Source organism: Erigeron canadensis, chromosome 8 (assembly GCF_010389155.1).
Source record: "Erigeron canadensis isolate Cc75 chromosome 8, C_canadensis_v1, whole genome shotgun sequence".
Taxonomy (NCBI): Eukaryota; Viridiplantae; Streptophyta; class Magnoliopsida; order Asterales; family Asteraceae; genus Erigeron; species Erigeron canadensis.
Genome location: NC_057768.1, coordinates 17,849,619 through 17,862,611, shown reverse-complemented (window position 1 = coordinate 17,862,611; position 12,993 = coordinate 17,849,619). Strand labels below are relative to the sequence as shown.

Here is a 12,993-nt window from a genome sequence, read left to right as displayed (position 1 = left end):
TCCTAAACAATATATATAGAGACCTAACCTAATTGTTTTCTACACACAATTCATTAGGTTTTCTAAAACCCTAAAAATCTCTTCTTCTCTCTTTCTCTCTTGGTTCGATCGACATCAACAAAACAAAAGGGTTTCGGGGTTTTGTTTGGTTCGAATAAGAAGATAGTAACAAAGGGTTGTTCGGTTCGTGATCAAGTACTAGCATACATACATTCCAACGTTGTGTGTGCAATCGTAGAGAGGTTTAATTCAAACCTTCTTATAAAGGTTTCTTGCTTTATTCTCTCCAATTTAAGGTACACGTTTTCTATCTTGGTTAATTAATTAACTACATAGATTTGATATTCCGTTGCGTGCTTTGTGATTTGATTTGATAATAGTTATATAACCCAACACCACTTTGATGTTGTGGATTGATCTTTGTGTCACTTAGTAGCTTTCCTGGATTCTTCCACAATTCCGACACATCCTCCGCTAATTGACCTACTTGCTTTTGCAAACTTTCAACCGTCTTGTCCTGGATTTCATTCTTCCTATCCATCTCTTTCAAGTACTCCATGATTTCCCGAGTTGACACATCATTACTTCCCGAAGGCCCACCTTGGTTATTACCTTGTTGATAGTTCGTCAGGTAGCCTCTATTGAATCCTCCCTGATTTTGGCCACCTTGGTAATTCCCTTGGTTGTAGTGTCTGCCATGGAATGGTTGAAATGGTGCTCCACTATTTTGGTTGTTTCCTTGAAAGTTCGAGTTGAGTTGATTTGAAGAATTTCCATACCGAAGGTTTGGATGGTTTCTCATTCCCGGATGATAAGTGTTGGAGTTCATGTCAAATGGTCTATTTTCTCCATACACTTGTTTCACTTCTTCAACTTGTTCTGGGATCAATGGACATTGCAAAGCCGTATGTCCAAGTTCATCACAACTTTCACAAATCCGGTATTCTTGAGAAACTTGAGCAACACCCTGATTTTCAGCTTTCCCCAACTTAGCAAATTTTCGTTCCAAAGCTTCAAGTCGATCTTTTGTGGCTTGATCATTTGTTGATAAAGTAGAAGCTATTGGATGCCTTGCTCTCCTATTTGATTGAGCTTGTCTTTTCGAATTCACACTCATTTTCTCCAAAACTTCCCAATCAACATCTTCGGGATTAGTCAAGAAAGTTCCATTACTAATTGAGTTCACATCTCTTTTCTCTTCCGGTAATAAACCATAATAGAAAGCGGTGATTAATTCCCATCTAGCAATCCCATGGTGTGGACATGTTCTCAATAACTCATTAAACCTCTTGAAAGCTTCATGAAAAGTTTCACCCGATTGTTGTTGAAAAGTTCTTATTGAAGTTCTTGCATCACTAGTCTTTTGCATCCGTGTAATACTTATCCAAGATGTGTTGTTGCATTTCAGCCCATGTAAAGATGCTTCCCGATGGCAATGCTAAGAACCATTGCTTTGCTTTATCTTTCAAAGTGAACTGAAATAAGACTATTTTAACTTCATCCGGAGAAAATCCTTGACCTCCAATGGTACCACACATAGCCTCAAACTCCAACAAATGCAAATAAGGCTCCTCCGTTGCTTTACCATAGAAACTCGGTAAAATACTCAAACATTGAGGTCTAACTTCAAAAGCTCTACCCCTCAACACCAGTGGTACTATAGGCGAAGCATTAATGGCTATGGCAGGTCGGAAATGACTATCAACGCCTTGTGGCGAAGGTTGATAGTTCATGTTTGGCATGGCACGATTATGTGGATGGTAAATTGGGTGATTTCCACGACGGTTTTGGCGGGGTGGTGGTGGACCATGAGGAATTCTTGATCCTTGGTTGACATACTGAGGTTGGTTATATTGAGGATATTGAATGTTTTGTGGTTGCACATAATCATCTCCATCATTCCAATCATATCCATCATCATGATTATCGAACCTCCCATCATTCCAATTATCAACTCTTTCATACACCGACTCCTCCGTATACCGTGATCCATCTCCATCATAGGTTGGTATTCCAAATCGGTGAGGAGTTGTGAATCCACTCCTCATGGATCGGGGTGGATGTTGTTGTTGAGGTTGGTTTTGGGGTTGGACATTTTGTTTAAGGTTAGGTTCTTGTTGGGTTCCGGTTGGTTGAATAATTGGTGGTATATTTCCGAAATCACTCGTGTTTGCACGATGAAGTACTCGGTTTCTCCTAGTTGTTTTCTCAATTTCCGGATCAAACAACAAAGGTGATTTCTTCTTCGAATACCTCGTATGCATAAACACTCTGCAATCTACACAAATAACACACCTAGCGTAAATCTGAATTACAATAATAAAAAGGAAATAAACAAACTACTAACAAAACTAAACTAATTCTTTTTGTGTTTTCTGAAGATTTTAACAATTTAGAAACAAACTTTAACACTTTGCATACCTATTACCCGGCAGCGGCGCCAAAATTTGATCGATGTCGTTGGACCGATCAAAAATAAAACTAATCACCCCTAATTAGTTAGGGTAAGTCGAGTATCGTATCCACAGGGAATCAAGGAAAAGTGTTAAACAATTTTACAAAGTTAATTTTACTAGACATAATCATAAAATTGATTGATTGATTGATTTTGATTAAAACTACAATTGATCATAAACTTAACAAAATACTTTAATTAAATAAAATGGATAATTCTCATGCTTCAAATTATGTTTTCAAAAGTATAACCTAACTTATGTTCGTTGGAAATCACATAGACATGATTCGTTATTGTTAGGTCCAGATTTACTAGACTCGCTCCAGACGTGACTACTGGAGCCCTCTGAAGATTTATCCAGAAATTATGTGAATACCAGTGAACAACTTACTTATACTGGAATCTGGATTCCACCAAATTTGTTCACTGGACTTCACTCCAGTCAAGATCTTTCCACTGAAGAACATTCTCACTGAAGTCTGAAGAAAGAAGTCTGACAAATAGCGGAGCTCACTGGAAGACTTACCAGATCTCCTTACTGGAGTCCTTGTCAGTGTTCTAGACCTTACAAGTCTGAACACTGATTACAAGGAATTGACTTTATGCCTTTACATACCTTTAACCGGACAATCCATTTGTCTTTTGTTAAAAGCCTTACACGCATGTAAAGGTGGTTGGTTAATTAGAAGACAAGTCACTGTCATGTGACTTTATTCTTGTACTTTAATCAATGCTTTTAAGGAATTAATGTAATTTCCTTAAATGCATGTAACCATATTTGTACGGCAAAAAGAATATTATATTTATTCTTTTTGCCTATAAATACCAAGTCACTTCTTCGTCCAAATATATACTTTTGCAATTTGAACAAACCAATGGCCATGCTAACAATAATCCTTTAAATGCTAGACCTCCACCCATAAATGAATTTGAACAAACCAATGACCATGCTAACAATAATCCACCACCACCACCTCATATTCTTGCTTCTCCACACGTGCATGTGCACTACTCGAATACTACTGTTCCCAAATTCAGGGGGAATGGTGATGAATTTGGCACGTGGAAGGCTAGGATGTTATTACATGTTACTGGTATTGAGAGGAATATGCTTAAAATTTTAAATGAAGGACCCTATATTCCTAGAAGTCCTCTCAATCCACTTCTTGATCCAACTGGATCAAGATCTGGGAGGGAAAAGAGAGAGAAACATTGGTCTGAAGAGGAAATGAGACTTGTCAATATTGACACTACTTTAAAAGTCATGATCCTCTGTAAAGTCCCTCACTCGATGGTTTAACCCACAAGTGTAGAATAACAAATCAAGTAATCACTAGAGATAACTAGTATTAAAGGTCAAGTAAGCACTAGATTGGACTAGTATTACGATTAATATAAATGCAAGAATATATATAACGTAATACGTACTTAAGCAATATAAAGATAAGCAAATAAGTAAATGGTGAGACACAATGTAATTTTCAAGTGTATTTTATTTATTGATGTTAAATAAAATACAAGGTTATTGCGGAACAAGATATTACAAAGTAAGTATCTAAACAACCTATGAATTACAAGTGATCTAATCTTTGCTAAATAAACTCTTTGATCGAAATACTTAAAGTTGTGAAGTATAACTATTTAGATCGAGAGTATTTGAGCAAAGGCACCAAATTGCAAAAGTATATTTTGGACGAGGAAGTGACTTGGTATTTATAGGCAAAAAGAAAAATATAATATTCTTTTTGCCGTACAAATATGTTACATGCATTTAAGGAAATTACATTAATTCCTTAAAAGCATTGATTAAAGTACAAGAATAAAGTCACATGACAGTGACTTGTCTTCTAATTAACCAACCACCTTTACATGCGTGTAAGGCTTTTAACAAAAGACAAATGGATTGTCCGGTTAAAGGCATGTAAAGGCATAAAGTCAATTCCTCGTAATCAATGTTCAGACTTGTAAGGTCTAGAACACTGACAAGGACTCCAGTCAGGAGATCTGGTAAGTCTTCCAGTGAGCTCCGCTATTTGTCAGACTTCTTTCTTCAGACTTCAGTGAGAATGTTCTTCAGTGGAAAGATCTTGACTGGAGTGAAGTCCAGTAAACCAATCTGGTGGAATCCAGATTTCTGTACAAGTAAATGGTTCACTGGTCTTCACATAATTTCTGGACAAATCTTCAGAGGGCTCCAGTAGTTACGTCTGGAGTGAGTCCAGTAAATCTGGACCTAACATCCTCGGGGCCGTTCCTGAAGCTCTAATTCCTACACTAGTGCTTTATCCCAGTGCCAAAAGCATGTGGGATGAACTAGTGAACCAGTATGAAGGTGGTGATGATACTATTGTTACCAGGAAAGTGGCTTTAAATAAGAAGTACGAGTCATTTTTTGCCCTACCCAATGAATCATTAACTGGTACCTACACCAGATTTATGTCTATCATAAACCAGTTAAGAGGGCTTGGGGCAGAGAAGGACAAGGACATACTTCTAGAAAAATTTTGTGATATTCTTCCTTCAAAATGGTCTCACATGATTGTGGTCTTGAGACAAGGTAAAACCTTGCATTCCCATACTTTGTCATCTTTGTATAGAGCCTTCAGATTCACTAAAGAGAATCAAGCCCAGAGAATTGAGGCAGAAAAAGATGCTATTAATCATGCTTCCAGTAGTTTCCCAGTGGTTAGTCATACCGAACCACCATATGCAGCATTAATGTCTTCCGAGAATGTATGATCTATGAAGAAGATGATGTCTGAATTAATGGATTATGGAGTCATGAATAATATCTCTCCAGATTATCATGAAACTGACAATGATGATCTAATGACTATGATGGCTAAAACATTTAACCGTTTCAAAGCCAGAGCTAACAGACCCACTGGACACAATGCACCCTATTCTTCCACTGATAAAACCAATTTGACATGCTTTAAGTGTGGCAGAAAAGGTCATTTCATGAAAGAGTGCAAGTCCAATCAGTTTGTCTCACAATCTGGTCCATCACCTTCTTATAACAAGCCTGATGATAGCTATAGATTAAAATACAAAAAGCTTAAGGCTCAAATTGCTCTCATGTCTGCAGAAAAAGATAATAATAAATGCATGGTGGCAAAAGAAGAATGGGTTCCCTCTGATGACTCATCAGTCGATGATGAAGAGGAAAGAGATTGTTGTTACATGGCTCTAGCTGATGAAGAGCATCTGGTGAAAGAAGATGTCACATCTGGAAGATGGGTAGACATTGTCATTAAAAAGGTAATAGATTATGACAAAGAAACTGATCCTGAGTTAAATTTGGACATTGCTGAAGCTTTAAACTCTGATTTAATGTTTGTGGAAACTGTTCGTTCAGAAATGTCAAATAATTTTGAAACAGATTTTTCTGAAATGACAAACCTACAATCTAAGTTAAAAGAATTGCAAGATATTGAACTAGCTTTCAAAGAACAAGTTTTGGTTACTGAACAACTGGTCCAAGAAAAGGAAGAACTGGAAAATCTTTTATCAAAAGAAAAACTTGTTATCCAGTCATGGCTTGAGACCAAGAAACCATATGATGTTGCACATAACCAGTACCCCTCCCAAAAACGTGCATATCTAGGGGGTGATGTTAATGCTGCTGCATTAATACCTGTTGTTGACCGACTGCCTGAAGTGTTAAAACCCAACACTATATATGATGAACCAACAACACCCAAAACTTGTATTATTCCTCCTGTTCAATTGTCTGAGGTTAAGACTGGAGCTCCACAGATGAATGCTCCATTCAAGAAGGTTAAGCAGAATAAACCTTTGCCTCAATCATCTTCTAAAGAACCCCAGGTTCAGAAAAAGAAGAATGTTGTTCCTCCACCTAAGCCAAAAGTACAGTCAACTGGAAAGGTTATGGTGTCATTTGAAGAAAATATTTTGTTAAGGTTAGAGAGTCAGTTTCAACTACTGGCTCGACAAGTTCAAAGTTGTAATGCAAGAATTAACAATTTTGAGGGTACTTCATCTTGCCCTAAACAAAATACAAAACCTTTTTCAAAGAAAGAAAAATCGAGCACACCTATTGATAAGCAAAAGAAAAAGGTTTCAAAACTGTCAGCCCCAGTGGTGTTTACTGAGAAACCCACTATTTTTGAAAGTGAAATCAACCAGATACATGCTGGGATCCATCCTTGTGGATCCAGAGAACCCATCAGTCGATGGGTTCTTAAACCTTTAAACTAATAATCTGGTGGATGTGTAGGGCGATCGAAAGAAATATATTTGGTATCTTGACAGCGCTGCTGGCAGGACAATGACCGGATGTAAGACCCTGCTGGAGGAGTTCGAAGTCTCAGACGGACCCTCCATTACTTTTGGAAATGATGGTTCTGGAAAGACTAAGGGATATGGTGTTCTGAACAATGGTCAAGTCAAATTCAGACGAGTGGCTTATGTAAATGGGTTGAAGTATAACCTCATAAGTGTGAGCCAGTTGTGTGATGATGGCTACCAGGTGTTATTCAACATCTCTCAAGGCATCGTATTTAATAAGGGTTGGAAGGTAGTATTGATTGCTCTCAGAAAAGGGAATGTGTACATAATGGATATGGAAAGCTCTCCTTCAGAGCAGTGTTTCTATACCAAGGCTGATGAAGACACAAACTGGCTATGGCATAAAAGGTTGTCCCATTTAAATTTCAAAAATATCAACAAGTTGTCCAAAAAATAACTTGCATATGGGATACCTTCTGTCTCCTTCAAAAAGGAAAGGCCATGTCCAGGATGTGAGATGGGGAAGCAGAAACGCACCAGTTTCAAAACAAAACAGAATTTTAGCATATCTGAACCTCTTCACATGCTTCATATGGACCTCTTTGGTCCAGTGAATGTTCAGACTCGTGCTGGTAAGAAATATACCCTGGTAGTTGTTAATGAATACTCCAGATATTGTTGGGTAATATTTCTTAGATCAAAGAATGAAATTGCTGCTGAAATCATCGCTCTTATCAAGCAAATTGAACTCAAATACAAGCGAAAAGTGTGTCAGTTAAGAAGTGATAATGGAACAGAATTCCAGAATGCAACTCTAGAAAAATTCTACACTGGCATCTCCCAGAATTTCTCATCAGCACATACACCAGAACAAAATGGAGTTGTAGAAAGAAAGAACAGAACGCTGATAGAAGCTGCCAAGAGTATGCTTGTTGAATCTGGTCTTCCTAAAATGTACTGGGCTGAAGCAATTGCAACCGCTTGTCATACTCAAAATCACTCAGTATACGTGAAGAGACACAAGAAGACATCCTATGAAATATTGAGAAATAGAAAACCAAATATTGGTTATTTTCATGTTTTTGGATGTCCAGTATACATCCTGAACGACTCCAGTCAGTTAGGCAAATTTGATGCCAAAGTTGACGAGGGATATTTCTTAGGATATTCAGCCATTCGCAAAGCCTTCAGAGTTTACAACAAAAGACTGGAAAAGGTCCAGGAGTCAATACATGTTACATTTGATGAGTCAAATGAAGCAATTAATAAAAGGCCAACCCTTAATTTTCCCTCAGAAAGTCCAATTATCTTTGGTAAATCTGATCCTATCATCTTCAACAAAGATTCATCTGAGGATGCTTCCAGTCATCCTAACTTGGAACCAGTGCAATTTGAAAAACCTTCCAGTAATACTTCATTCTATCCTTCAATAAGTTTCAAACTACCCTCTGAACTTGTTATTGGATCAGATGTTCGTACTACTCCTCCAGTATCAGATTCAATTGATCTTGAGCCAGTAATCCAAGAAATGCCTTTAAATGAAGAATTTCATGATGCAAATCATGATCTTACAGATTCTGATGAAGATGCTGAAGTTGTCTGGCAAGATCCTACTCCAGAGAATCAATTGAATTCTTGCACTGATATTGTTGTAAGAAACAATCCTGGTCAATACTCTAAGTGGACAAAAGCTCACCCAATTAACCAGATTATCGGTAACTCCAGTAGAGGGGTTCAGACCAGAAGTGCCTCCAGTGAACAATGTTTATATGTCAGCTTCTTGTCACTAATGGAACCGAAGAAGATTGACGAGGCAATGAATGACCCAAGCTGGGTGATAGCTATGCAAGAAGAGCTTCACCAGTTCGAACGAAATAAAGTTTCGAATCTGGTTCCCCCTCCAGTTGGCAAGAAAGAACCAATTGGAACCAGATGGGTCTTCAGGAATAAAGTTGACGAAGATGGTCATGTGGTCAGAAATAAGGCCAGATTGGTGGCACAAGGGTACGTCCAGGCAGACCTTGACTTTGAAGAATCATTTGCACCAGTAGCAAGGTTAGAAGCCATCAGAATGTTTTTAGCCTTTGCTGCTCATCTTAAATTCAAGGTCCACCAGATGGACGTAAAAAGTGCATTTTTGAATGGAGAATTAGAAGAAGAAGTTTTTGTCAAGCAACCTCCAGGATTCATTGATGAAAAGCATCCACATTGGGTATATCGTCTGGACAAGGCACTATATGGCCTCAGACAAGCCCCACGAGCCTGGTATGATACTCTGACCAAACATTTATTAGAAAATGGTTTCAAAAGAGGTGCAATTGACAATACCTTATTTATTCTTCGTGAAAGAGGTAATCTTCTGTTGGTACAAGTTTATGTTGATGATATTGTTTTTGGTTCTACTGATGAATCTTTGTGCAAGAAATTTTCAAAAATAATGTCCTCAAAATTTAAAATGAGTTTAATGGGTGAATTAACATTTTTTCTTGGACTCCAGATTAAACAAACCAGTGATGGTATTTTTATTAATCAAGAAAAATATGTTAGAGATATGTTAAAAAAATTCAAGATGAACTCTTCACCCTCAAAATCAACTCCTATTTCTGCACCTTTAACAATAGATTCAGACCCTGATGGTAAGCCAGTGAACACCACTATCTATAGAGGCATGATTGGTTCACTAATGTATTTAACTGCCAGTAGACCAGATATAATGTTTGCAACATGTCTTTGTGCCAGATATCAGTCTAACCCAAAAGAATCTCATCTGGCGGCTGTAAAGCGCATTCTGAAGTACCTTAAGGGTACTCCCAGTTTGGGTCTTTGGTATCCCAAAGGCTCAGGCTTAGATCTAATGGGTTATTCAGATTCAGATCATGCAGGTTGTAAGATAGACAGGAAATCTACTACTGGTGGATGTCATTTCCTTGGTGGCAAACTGGTGAGCTGGACCAGTAAGAAGCAAACTTCAGTTTCTTTATCCACTGCTGAAGCAGAATATGTGTCTGCAGCCAGTTGTTGTGCTCAGATACTCTGGATGAAGCACCAGTTGCTTGATTATGGTATTAAGTATTCAAAGACTCCTATCTTTTGTGACAATACTAGTGCCATTGCTATCTCAAACAATCCAGTCATGCATTCCAAGACGAAACACATTGATGTCAGGTATCATTTTATTCGCGATCATGTATTGAAGAATGATGTTGAAATCCACTTTATTCCCACTGATAAACAACTTACTGACATTTTTACAAAACCTTTGGATGAGAAAACTTTTCAAAATCTTGTCAGTGAGTTAGGAATGTTGAACCCTTAATCTGGAACCTTGTTATGAACGCCTTTGTGACACTGGCAGGGTTCTTTGATTCCAGATTTATAAATCTATACCAGTAAAGCTATCGAATGCCTTTGTGATACTATCTTTGCACTGATAGATTTATGGATCACCATTCTAGGGGAAAGACTCAGACCATATTTTTTTATATATATCTAAGTTTCAAAGGGAATTTATTAATTTATTTTCTCACTAGACAAATTTTTCTGAAAAATGTTTCTAGTACCTTGTAAATGTTTCCCTCTCATTAATACTGGATAAGTTGATGTGCATGTTTAAAGTAACTTTTGGTTCTTTGTAAATGTGTCCCTCTCATTTGTTTATATTAGTTGATGTGCGTGTTTGAGGATTACCAGAATGGTCAATCTGGGTACTTACTGGAGTGTCCCTCCAGTGTACCATTAATGCATGTTCTACTGAACTTATCCACCAGTGAAACTGGAGTGTCCAGTCAACCTCCAGATGCATTAAAATGAGTCTGTATGTGTCAAATCATTTCTTTTTAATATTTTAAGGATAGTGCATGCCAACCTTACAAAAATTTCATCTAGACAGTTACTGTTCAGCTTACGTAGCATGACACTTTCAATTTAAATGATGGTATTTGTTACCTTGGGAAGACAAAAAGTGTTAGTGGGTATTTTTGTGGGCTGTCAACCGTCATACATTTATGTGTGATGGGAAACATTAAATGCGGATGTCAAAACCGATCAAAACTGTTTTGAACTTTTTCAAACTTACCGTTTTGAATTCCATTTTCTCTTTCCTCTATAAATACTCGCATTTACCTTTACTTTCAGATTCATCTCGAAAAATTCATTTACTCCCAAATCTTCAAATTCCTTCATTTATTTCTTTTTTCATTTACTCTCCAATAATCATCATCTCTCTTATTAAATTTCAGCTTTCACTTTCATTTTCATAATATCTATAATGGCTCCCAAACCATCTCCTAAAAATCTCCTTGCTGCAAACTATAATCCTATCGATAATGTCAAGAAGGCATCACATATATCTCTTTCTGCTGATGCCATCCGCATAAACATGAATAACTGGATGGCAAAACTCTCAACAAATCACACCGCCACCTCTATCATTGGAAGGTTGAACACCTTCTTCTTAAGTAGCCCACTCTATGGTGCCCTAACTCTTAATCCGGGCAAAATGTACCATGAATACCTATGTGAATTCTGGTATACTGTTGTGTACATGGAGAGTGATGAATCCATCCACTACACCCTAAAGCAAGGCACCAAACATTTCACCATTACTGTTGATTCCCTCAGGGATGCTCTGAGGATGAATTATTTTGATGAGAATGAGATGCCCATAGAGATTACATCTGGAATCAATACCAGAGAGGTGTGCAGGATGATGGGACACACAGAGATAGTGGACGAGAATGGTCAGCTGCTCAGGAAGGGCACTGTATATATGAGCAGGCTGACAGACTCTTGGAGGTATTTCTTCACTCATCTGGTTGAGTGTTTGGGTGGCAGTTCTGGAGGTCTGGATCAGATTAACCAGACACAGCTTCAGATTGCTTACTGCCTATGGCATGGATACAGGGTGGACTTTGCCCAGATATTTTTCAATGATCTGGTGGACAGACTGAGGGTCAAGAGCAGGAAGGCCTTCATTCCATATATTCACTTTCTGTCCATCATTTTCAGAAGGGCCCTGAAGAATGAGTACAATGTAAATACAACTCATTTTTCAATGTGTGAATACCTGAGGGACCTTAACCAGTTGACCTCATCTCCTACTGAGGTCGACATCCCATCGGTGATGCTCTATCAGTTCAGGATTCAAGAAGATGCAATTGCATCATCATCGGATGAGGAGGTTGCTGGTGAGCCTCATAATGTTGAGGAAATTACTGATGAAGTTAATGCTGAAAGGGTACAACCTATTTCCCAGATTGCCCCAGATCTTCAGCAGCCTGGGGTGAATATTGTTGAAATTCCACCTAACCCCACCAGGCCAAGAAATAAAACTCTTCGTCTGAGGAGAGACGGAGTTCTGGTGTCAGCCATTCCAGAATCTACTCATCAAGATTCTGGAGAAATGGGTCAGGAGACTGCCCCAGTAACCACTCCCCCAGTCCAAGTAGAAGGAAGTGGTGAACAAGAAAGAGGATCTGGATCACCTCTTGTCATTCAAGTGGCAACTGCTGAAAGTGGGGACATCATGGCTGCTGATGGGTCCTTGATTGTTGAAGAAGTTGAAGGGGAACAAGTTAGGCAGACTGGAGAAGAGAATCTGGAGCAGGTGGCTCAGATTGATCTAAATGTTGGGGTGGAGAATGTACAAGTAGAGGACCAGGCAGGTGGAACCGGCCCAGATTGGGATATGGTTGATTCTCCACTGTCTGAGGACAATGACTTTGATGTAAACATGAGTTTTCTGGGAGAAGAAGTAATCGATCGCACCATCCACTCTGTCTCCCAGTCAATTCTATCTGATATGCCTCCTCCACCCCCAGTAAATACACCAACACCCCTTCCAGAACAAACAACAACAACACTTGAATCACCCTCTGTTCCAGAAATTTCAAATTCTAAACCACTGTCAGTCACCCATCCAACTGAAGGTATCACAAGGGTGTTGCCAGTATCAACTATCACCAGATCTACCAATCCTTCCAGTGGTGTCTCCTTTTCTTTTTCAACCGAGGTCCAAGGCCTTTTTGATAAGGTGGCGGACCTGGAGAGATCACTTCAGGCGTCTTCTCAAGTTATTTCTGACTTTAAATCTATCATTTCCAATAATCTTAAGTCAGAAATGAATGTTTTTGCTGGTAATGAGAAGATTGTCTTCGAGAAGCTGGATGAATTTGTCATGGCTACAAATAGAAATTCTGAATCAATACAAGTTGTTGTCCAGGGTATCAACGAGGATGTGGTAAGAAGTATCCAGACTGCCATTCAAACTGAAGTTGCTCAACCTCTGG

The 12,993-nt window shown here is 38.5% G+C and overlaps 1 pseudogene; it reads left to right on the top strand.

Moving 5' to 3' along the window:
* The first annotated feature begins 1,247 nt into the window (after positions 1 to 1,247).
* Positions 1,248 to 1,346, top strand: LOC122580717 (annotated as a pseudogene).
* The last annotated feature ends 11,647 nt before the right edge of the window (positions 1,347 to 12,993 follow it).